Raw genomic sequence first — 11348 nt, forward strand, 5'->3', positions numbered from 1 at the left:
TCGGAGCCGCACCACGAGAGGGCGGTAGGAGATTGCGAGATTGCAACCGCACAGAGATTTTGTATGGGCAGCCCACGCCCCGAGGCAACAGATGGGGGATTGGTGTCACGCTCTAGCAGAGTCGTTTGCGGGCTGCACCTGGCAGGTTTCAGCAGAGGGACCTTAGGTCGCGAAAAGGCAGGTGACCGCACCATGCCTCGGCGGCGGCCGATCCGACCAACGACAACCAATTTTCGGCTGATCTGATTTTGAGTGATTTTGAGTTTCTTATTTTTTTTCGGGTGATTTTTGGCTTTTCAGACTTTTCGGATATTTTTGGCATTTTTCGAGTTTTTGAGCATTCCCTTGAATATTTGTAGTTCGGGAGCCTTCAGTGGCATTTTGGAATATCTTGTGACGTTAGAGTCCCTTTAGTGACCTTAGGGTCATTATTGAGCAATTTTAGTAAACTATTTGTAATTACCCCATTGGTGGTCTAACACAAATAATAAAAATGAATTTTTAAGAGTTTTTGAGAAAATGTGAATATTTGAGAATTTTCGAGAAAATAATAAGTTTTGAGAAATCATGAGTCCTGGAGACTTTTTGAGTTGTTATGAGTAGTTTGATGAGTTGAGGACAATTAATAATACTATAACTTTACCTTTTGAGATAAATAAACAAATTGTTTTAAAAATATATTTTTTAGTATATAAATTCAGAGAGTGATTACAGTGATGCCCTTAAATGATGTTTGAGATAGTAATCCAAAGAGGGCTTACAGTTATGGTCCTGGATGAAGTTTGAGATAATAATCTAGTAGGGGTTACAGTGATGGTCGATTATGGTGAGTTATAGGTTCAAGAGTGGAACCTTTTGTGAACTTGAGATTTGTATCATGTTATGATTTTGAGATGTTGTTGTATTATTATGTTGTTGATTGTGATCATGCATTCATGTACTTTAGAGATATGTATGACTTCGGTCCAGTCGTGGTCTGGTTCGGTGAGGTACTATGGCGGCCTCACATCCAGAGAAGGACACGGTTCAGAGAGGAACCAGAGACATGGGATACCAGTAACATACCTCTGATCCCAGTGATTTTTGATACCACATGCATATGAGATGGAGATGGTGGCATTGCATTGTATTTACATTTTGAATTGTTTGATTGGGTGTTGAGTATGATTAATGAATATTTTTATGTTTATTATTACTATTCTGTATTGTTGTTATTCACCGTTAATAATTGTTAGATTTATTCTCACCCCCTATATGTTGTTATGGCATTTGTGCTCCTCAGAATACAGGTAACCAAGTACAAGAGTAGTTGCTGAATAGAGGATGGTGTATATTCCCCCTTTAGCCTTTATTATAGGGTTTCAGAAGAGTTGCTCTAATATGTAGTATCGGGGATGAAATGTTATTCGTCACTACGTGATGCTTTTTTTTCTTTTGTTGGAGTTGTTGATGAGACTTTATTTTGAACTTTGTTCAATTTGCATTGTGTATTTGTATGACTATTTGGGTTTTTGAAGTTAATATTTTGATGACACTCTAATACTTGGTTTTATTCAAACTACTTTATATAAATGTTGAGTCGGGGAATTAGAGTGTTACATAGTGGTATCAGAGCAGGTCGGTTTGTCCGAATAGGTTTTTGTGATTTTATTTTGTTCTTGGTGTACGACATGTGTGTAAACAATATCGATAAAAAGTCACTTCTAATAGTTGTTTTCTATTGTGATAGAGAAATGGCTGGAAGAAATGATTGTGCTATTGCTGATGCCTTGACAACCTTGGCTCAAGTGCTGCAAGCTCAACATAATCCACAAGTTGAAGGTGCTGAATCTCGTGGATTGGAAAAGTTTTTGAGGAACAAGCCACCAACCTTCAAAGGAAGGCATGACCCAGAAGGCGTACAAGTTTGGTTGTAGGAGATCGATAAAATCTTTCGAGTGATGGCATGTGCAGATGATCAGAAGATTCTTTATGGTGCTTATATAATGTTTAAAGAAGCAAAGTGTTGGTGAGATAATGCTAGACAGAGGTTTGAGGATAATGGCACCGTGATTACTTGAGATGTTTTCAAGGGGGTATTCTTAGATAAATATTTTCCAACTGATGTGCGTAGCAAGAAAGATATGGAATTCCTTAAAATTAAGCGAGGAAATATTTTACGGTTGATGTGTGAGCAAGAAAGATGAGGATATCATATTTAGGACACAATACAATCACTATGAGTACTCAGTGATACCGTTCGTTGTGTCTAATGCTCCTGTTGTGTTTATGGAGTACATGAATAGGATCTTCCAGCCCTATTTAGATCAGTTTCTGGTGGTGTTTATTAACGACATTTTTGTTTATTCTAAATCAGATGAAGATCATTATCTTTGTACTTTTCTATAGGTGTTGAAAGTGAAGAAATTGTACGCCAAGTTATCGAAATGCGAGTTATGGTTGCGAGAATTGAGTTTTCTGGGCCATGCAATTTTTAGTGGTGGTATAGTTGTGGATGTTGCTAAGGTTGAAGCAGTGCTCTAGTGGGAGGCACCAAAGTATATTACAGAGATCAGAAGTTTCTTAGGGTTGACTGGTATTGAAGGTTCATTGAGGGTTTTTCTAAGATAGTCTTACCTTTGACTCAGTTGATTCGAAAAGGTCAAGCCTTTGTATGGGATAGGATGTGTGAGGAGAATTTCTGAGAATTGAAAAAGAAGTTAACAACGATGCCAATGTTGATATTTCCAGATCCGAAGGAACCTTTTATTGTATATTGTGATGCATCCAAGATGGGATTAGGTGGTGTTCTTATGAAGAATGGGAAGGTTGTGGTTTATGCTTCGTTACGACTGAAGATTCATGAGAGAAACTACCCTACTCATGATTTAGAGTTGGCATATGTAGTTTTTATGCTGAAATTGTGGAGACATTAATTGTATGGTTCTCGATGAGGTATTCAGCGATCATAAGAGTTTGAAATATTAATTTAATCAAAAGGAGTTGAATATGAGACATAAAAGACGATTAAAATTCTTGAAGGATTACGATTTTATTTTGAACAACCATCCTGGTAAAGCCAATATTCTAGCAGATGCTTTGAGCCAAAAATCCTTACACATGGCAACCTTGATGGTTAGAGAGTTAGATTTGATTGAGCAATTCAGAGATTTGAGTTTAGTATGTGAGGTGACTGCAAATAGTGTGAAACTGGGAATGTTGAAGTTAACTAGTGGGTTTATTGATGAGATAAGAGAAAGTCAAAATGTGGATGAGGCCTTAGTCGATCGTTTGTCATCGGCTAATGAAGATGAAGATTTTAGAGTCGATGAGAAATGGGTCATTAAATTTTAGGATAGAGTTTGCGTGCCTGATGTGCCAGAACTTAAGAAGACTATTTTGGAGGAGAGTCACCAAAGAGGTTTGAGTATTCATCCTGGAGCTACCAAAATGTACAAAGATCTTAAGAGAATGTTTTGGTGGCCAGGAATGAAAAGGGATGTTGCACAATTTGTATATTCGTGTTTGACTTATTAGAAGTCAAAGATCGAGCACCATAAGAAAAAGTTGTCTGGTCTAAGGCATCCGCTGGATATTCTTGAATGGAAATGGGATAGTATATCGATGGATTTTGTGACAGGATTACCGAATACTCCAAGAGGGTTTAATTCGATTTGGGTGATTGTAGATAGATTGACTAAATCGACACACTTTATTCTGATTAAGATCAGTTTTCCTTTGCAGAGGCTGACAGAGATTTACATTGCAGTGATTGTGAAACTTTATGGTATTTCATCCAATATTGTGTTAGATAGCGATCCTAGATTTACTTCTAGATTTTACGAGAGCTTATAATCAACTCTTGGTACTAAGCTGCAGTTGAGTTCTACGTATCATCCACAAACTGATGGCCAGACTGTAATGACTATTCAATCTTAGAAGGATTTGTTGAGGGCTCATGTCTTAGAACCAGGAGGTGCTTGAGACAGTTTCTTGCCATTTACTGAGTTTACATATAATAACAACTATCATTCGAGTATTGGAATGGCACCGTTCGAAGCATTGTATGGGAAGAGGTATATGAATCCTCTTGGTTGGTATGAATCTGGGGAGAGTGTTGTTTTGGGACCAGAGATTATTCAGTAGACTATAGAGAAAGTGAATGTGATCCAAGAAAAGATGAAGGCATCTTAGAGTCGATAGAAGAGCTATCATGATAAGAGGAGGAAGAACCTCAAATTTCAAGAGGGAGATCCTGTGTTTCTGAGAGTCACCCTTGTGTCTGATGTTGGGAGAGATTTGAAGTCTAAGAATCTCACCCCTCGTTTTATTGGTCCTTATCATATTTCCCTTAGGATCGAAGTTGTTGCTTATAGGGTGACCCTGCCACCATCTCTTTCGAATCTGCATGAAGTTTTCCATATGTCTCAGCTTCAGAAGTATATTCCCCATTCATCACATATTATCTAGACGGACGATGTCCAAGTGAGGGAGAATTTAACTATGGAAGTATTGTCTATCAAGATCGAGGATCGAGAAGTGAAATAACTCAGAGGGAAAAAGATTGCTTTCGTGAAGGTGATTTGGGGAGGACTTGTTCGGGGAAATCTGACTTGGGAACTGGAGAGCCGAATGAAGAAGACCTATCCGAATTTTTTCTCTACATGTAATTTTCGCGGAAGAAAATTCTTTTAAGTGAGGGACAGTTGTGTAGTGGTAAATTCATGATCATCAAGCTATGGATGAGTTAGACATTAATAAAACTAGAGTCGCCATCGCGCTTTTATTGTTTCCAAGGGAAACGGGAAAAGTACGAACAAAACCCAAAAGTAAGAAGTTTTCAAATCAAAACTAATAAAATGTCAGAGATTACAGGTAAGGGGGTTGGTTACACAAAAGGAAGGTATTAGCACCCAAAGTGTCCTAGGTACTCCTAGGGAGCCCTTTTTGTGTGCATATGTATTTGGTACAAAATGATGTTTACAAACAAATAGAATGGGGGGATGAGAAAAGAATTCATTAATTATTTTTTTGTGTTTGACAAGACCTTAGGACTTGTGCCTACGTACCAACATAAAAATGAGGGATCAAAACCTCGTAGTTCGTGATACAAATTTCAAAGTGGATGCATTGCTTTTAACAAAAATTAAGTTTGAAAGGCACAAAGGCCTAAAAATGGTTTGAATGAGTTAGTTCTTTTTTGGATTTTTGAAAGTTAAGTCAAGTATAATTAAGTCTATTTACAAGTTTGATTAATAAAAGGAAGTTTGAAAACTCAATGGCATAAGGCCAAAGTTTCTATCTTTTTGCAAAGTGGTCAAAGTTTAGAACAAAACTAGTTCAAACAAAGAAAATTTTAAAAATGAGGGAGAGATTTTGAAATTAAATAAATGGGGAGGAGATGAAGTGACTAATCCTATGCATAAAATTAAAAGTTAAGGGTTGAAAAGATCTGACCAATGGGTAGCAATCCAATAGACAAGAATGTCAATAGAAACCCAAATTTCCTTGGACATTTAGAATCAAGCAACACACAAATGCACAATTATATCAATCTTTAAGAGCAAGGCATCAAATAAAGATATCCACATCCAAGCTTAGCCACTCCATGATCTTCTTCAAATTATCCCATATAACAAATGAATTCCACAAGCAACAGGTTCAAAATAACAGCTTCACAATGATCATGTTGCAGATGAACTCAAAGGGATCTTGAATGATGTATCAGATGAAGTTTCAAATTGAAATCACTTAGTTTCACAAAAGTTGGCATTGGCCAAGTCCTTTAGCATATGAATGTTGCCTAAGTTCTAAGCCCATTTGTCATACGGTGAACCGACTTTTGGTGTGTTTTTGCTTTGGAAAGCAAATGTCGCGGATAGCAAGAGTCGCCACCGACTTTTCTTTTATCCAATAAGGAAAGGTGGAAAAGAACAGGAAAGACCTTAATTAGATTTTGGGTCCGGGAGGTACATTATACAAAGGGAAGGTGTTAACACCCTTTGTATCCATGGTTATCCATGGGCTCTTAATTGCTTGATCACTTATGTTTTTTTTTCTTGTCTGAAAAAGTGTTTGTGAATTGCTTAGAAAATGTTTTGAAAAGAGAGTTTAACTTTGTAATGATTCTTGTACGAATGTATACAAAGTATTTATCTCGTTTAATTTTGAAAGCTGTTCAGAAAAATGTAACTTGGTAATGATTCTAGTATGAATGTATACCAAGTGGTGATTTTCTAGTAGATGTTTTGCAAAGTGTGAGGTGTGAAAAGTATTTTGAGTTGTGATTCAGCATTTAAGAGTTATACCTACCCAAGGTCTTTATGGGCATTTCCTATCCTTATGAGGGTAAAACTGTCCTTACTATTGAGAAGTAAGTAGTTTTATCCTTTGGATGTAAAAGGAACATCGTAGGGTCATCGATTGGTCATTGAAGGCAACATTTGTAAGGATACCTTAGCATTTGAAGGGACGATCATCATTTAACCGTAGACTGCAACGACGGGTCACCGAGGGACAAAATCATATATTCGCAGGCAACATCCGAGGGACGATGATTTATCTTATAGGGACATAATGATTTAATCGAAGGGTCTTTGCTAAGTGTATCCCCACATTCGCGGGACATGACCATAACACCGTAATACCGTAAGGCAACAAAGAGAGGTCCAAGATCACATATTCAAAGGCAATATTTTACAATCAATTAGGTAGTTGTAATCAATTAGGTAATTAGGTCCACATTATAATCAATTAGGTAATTAGGGTGAGTCTCCCCAAGGGTATCCCACAAATAAAGTGGAATACCTAGCAAGCTACCTTCTCCAGGAGTATGTGAACCCTTACGAAATTCAGCAAACAGGTCAGAATACCAAATCAGGGTGCAATCAAGAGTTGCACCAAATAAAAGGTATCACAACAGAAATAGTGTCAGGTAAATAATGCATGATTACAATAAAACATGTCAGCTAAGCAAAAATCAGAACTAAAAAATCAGCGACTGTCATGTTCGCTGCTGCCTCGCCTAGCGAGGGCTTGGCGAACACTCGCTACATGTTCGCTTAGCGATGTGCTAGCGAACGGCTGCGGGTTTTGAATTTTAGAACAGTACGGTTCCAGCAAGCTTCACACCCTATGGCATCCATCACAGAAATTACATGGTTAAACGTTCAAGATATTCATACATACTTAAATTCACATGCAAAACTTAAGATATTTTTATAAATTCAATCATAATGTCACATGCAAATTAAGAACATAAAGCGGTAATAGTAATGCAAACCTGTTTGCAATTGAATTGCAACCTTGAATTGGCCAGTCACTCTTAGGGTTGGCGCCGAATTGAGTTGGGCGGAGATAACCTTGGTGCAAATGAGTTTCCTTCAGGGTTTCCTTTAGGGTTGCTCTGAATTCTCTGGGTTAGTCTCCAGGGTTTGCTGTCTGTGAGTGTTTGCCTTTCTCCTCCGTTTTCGTTCTCCCTTTTTCTGAATGAGGTCTTGGTATTTATAGTGATTTTTGTGACCTAATGGGCTCAGAATGAAGCCCAAAATTTCTGGTATTCGCAAGCTTCGCTAGGCGAGTGGTGTAGCGAAGGGTTCGCTAGGCGAAGAGTTTGCTCGCCTAGCGAGCAAGCCAGTTTAGGCCATTTTCTGGATTTGGCCATCTGTGTGCTGGGTCTTTGTTCTTTTAAGATCAATGCCTTGAAAAATAAGTTGGGGTGCCTTGAAAAATGCCTTGTAATATTAACGGGTAAATTTTGGGGTATGACAGCTGCCCCTGTTCAATATTCTTGAACCGAGAGAGTTAGAATGGTGTGTACGCCATTCCTGGTCTGGAGGTGGAAGATTATTGAACACTAGAATGCCCCAAAAATTTGCACTTGTTAATCAAAGGTTAGTCTTGATGGAGATGGGCTTAAAGATGCCATCCAGGAAGTTTGATGCTGCAAGATCAGAATGGGTCATACGCTGCTGGGGATAAAGGATCAGAATGGACCGTACACTAGATCGTATCTGGATTGCAGAATGAGCCGTACGTTAGGCTGTATCTGACGAAGGTAGAATCAGAACGGATCGTACGTTAGATCGTATCTGAGTTGAAGATCCAAATGGGTCGTACGTTAGACCGTATTGGAGTTGCAGAATGAGCCGTACGTTAGGCTATATCTGAAAAGGGGTCAGAATGGATCGTACGTTAGATCGTATCTGAATTGAAGATCCAAATGGGTCGTACGTTAGACCGTATTGGAGTTGCAGAATGAGCCGTACGTTAGGCTGTATCTGAAGAAGAAAGTAGTCGTACGCTAGACTACACCCCGGAATGTACCGTACGCTAGGTAGTATCTGAGGATTTGAGGATCAGAATGGATCGTACGTTAGATCGTATCTGAGTTGCAGAATGAGCCGTACGTTAGGCTGTATCTGAAGAAGAAAGTAGTCGTACGCTAGACTACACCTCGGAATGTACCGTACGCTAGGTAGTATCTAAGGATTTGAGGATCAGAATGGATCGTACGTTAGATCGTATCTGAGTTGCAGAATGAGCCGTACGTTAGGCTGTATCTGAAGAAGAAAGTAGTCGTACGCTAGACTATACCCCGGAATGTACCGTACGCTACGTAGTATCTGAGGATTTGAGGATCATAATGGATCGTACGTTAGATCGTATCTGAGTTGCAGAATGAGCCGTACGTTAGGCTGCATCTGAAGAAGAAAGTACTCGTACGCTAGACTACACCCCGGAATGTACCGTACGCTAGGTAGTATCTGAGGATTTGAGGATCAGAATGGATCGTACGTTAGATCGTATCTGAGTTGCAGAATGAGCCGTACGTTAGGCTGTATCTAAAGAAGAAAGTAGTCGTACGCTAGACTACACCCCGGAATGTACCGTAAGCTAGGTAGTATCTGAGGATTTGAGGATCAGAATGGATCGTACGTTAGATCGTATCTGAGTTGCAGAATGAGCCGTACGTTAGGCTGTATTTGAAGAAGAAAGTAATCGTACGCTAGACTACACCCCGGAATGTACCGTACGCTAGGTAGTATCTGAGGATTTGAGGATCAGAATGGATCGTACGTTAGATCGTATCTGAGTTGCAGAATGAGCCGTATGTTAGGCTGTATCTGATAGTATATGTTGTATTTGCAGTAAATATCTGGGGTGGGCTTTAAAGATGCCACCATTAGGAGGATATCAGAGTGCTTGTCAGAATGAATGTTCATATGGATTGTATCTGAGAGGTGTAGTTGAATCTTGAATGTAATTGATAAAGATGTCCGTCTGAATGGACCTTTGTTTTGACTGTATCAGGAGGATAATTAACCTGAAAAATAAAGTTAGCTTCATGCTATGTCATGATGCATGAGATGTTTTATGCTTTCGGAAATAAATGCGAATGTTGTATGCATGCGTATGCTATGAAATGATGTAATGAATGAACTATGCATGAGGAAGATTCTTCCAGGGGAAAATAAATCCCAATATTCTGGTTGGAGACATTTGTATCGATGACCCTCTCTTAGCTGGGGATACTTGATTTCTGTCTGATGGTAGAAGTACTTAACAGAGGCCTGGCTGGGGATGGAAGAGATGACCAGTCTGTCTAGTAATGCCGATTTCTCCTGGGGAGTAATTGGTTTTGCTGGGGAATAGAATTAGCAACCGAATTCGTTGGAAAGCATGGTTAGACCTTCTCCTCGATCCTGAAGTCTTTTAGTAATTGCTATTTCCGTTTTATGTCTGTATTTTTGATAAACATCGATCATATTCAAGTGCATGTATCAATTCAAATTAAATCAATGGACGTTTATGCAAGCAAAACAGAGAAAGTAAAACAAAAGCATCTTTTTGGGAGTAAAGTTGTATTGATTTTGAAAGAGGGCCTATAAACAGGCAATTTGAATACACGGGGACAGAAATCCTAGTAAGAGGAAATTGTCGAGAACATAAAGAAAGCTATGAGGGAAAAGCCCTGTTGATTTTAATTCTACTACTGTCATTATGTCTTCAAGCATCTCATCCCTTACTATCGGATAGAAGTGATTAGCTTGTTCAGTCCCTTGAACTTGGATGAAGTTGTTTGAGAATGGGACATAGTCATACGCTTTTAATCCCTAATTTTTGCCTGGACCGCCTTTTCAGGTTTTCAGTCCACCAGGATATCCTCTTTTGCCCAAGCTGCCTTTTCAGGTTTTCGACTTGCCGGGTGTACATTTTTATATGTTTATCCCTAATTTTTGCCCGAACCCTTTTGGTTCGCCGGGATGCCCTTACTTTTGCCTAGGTACGTCGACCTAGCGGGTCTCTTTTATGCGTAGTATTTTTTTACTATGTCTGCGTTCACGGGATGTGGGAGGTCTTCGCCATCCATTGTAGCGAGTATCATGGCTCCACCAGAGAATACCTTCTTAACTACAAATGGCCCTTCGTATGTGGGAGTCCATTTGCCTCTGGGGTCACCTTGTGGTAGAATGATACGCTTGATCACCAAGTCGCCGATTTGATATACCCGTCTCTTGACCCTTTTGTTAAATGCCTGGGTCATCCGCTTCTGATATATCTGCCCATGACAAACAGCCGCGAGTCTCTTTTCATCAATCAAATTTATCTGATCGAGTCGAGTCTGAATCCATTCATCCTCATCTAAGCTTGCCTCTTTCATGATTCTTAGAGAGGGAATCTGAACTTCCACTGGTAAAACGGCTTCCATTCCGTAGACTAAAGAGAAAGGAGTTGCCCCTGTCGAAGTGCGTACTGAAGTGCGATAACCATGAAGAGCAAATGGTAACATCTCATGCCAGTCTTTGTATGTTACAATCATCTTTTGTATAATCTTCTTAATATTCTTATTTGTGAGAAAATTCTTTACTTTGAATAGCTTTTGATTGATAGCAAATTGTGTGATCATCATCCAAATGATGGTTGTGCATTGCCATACATGACACATGAGTGTTTTTAGTGTGTTTTATCCCATTCTATTGCTGCATGTCTGTACATAAAGATCTACATTGATACATCTCTTAAAATAACTCATAAAATCCATTTTGTGTCAGTATGCATCAACACATAAGCCTATGCATCGATCCATACAGCATGTTGCAATTTTCAAATAATTTTTGTTCAGTATGCATCGATGCACACGAGTCCTGTATCGACACATGAAAGGCAAAGTGCTCTATGGATCGATCCATACGATCCTTGCATCGATGCATGATCAGTTAAAACAGCCTATGTATCAATGCATACGTATTAGGCATCGATACATGTTAGTGGAAATGTCATATGCATCAATACATACGAATTATGCATCGATCCATGCTTCATTCAATTCACCAAAAACTCACTTATCTTACAGTATGCATCGATGC

The sequence above is a fragment of the Lathyrus oleraceus genome, chromosome 5 (assembly GCF_024323335.1).
Source record: "Lathyrus oleraceus cultivar Zhongwan6 chromosome 5, CAAS_Psat_ZW6_1.0, whole genome shotgun sequence".
NCBI classification, from domain to species: domain Eukaryota; kingdom Viridiplantae; phylum Streptophyta; class Magnoliopsida; order Fabales; family Fabaceae; genus Lathyrus; species Lathyrus oleraceus.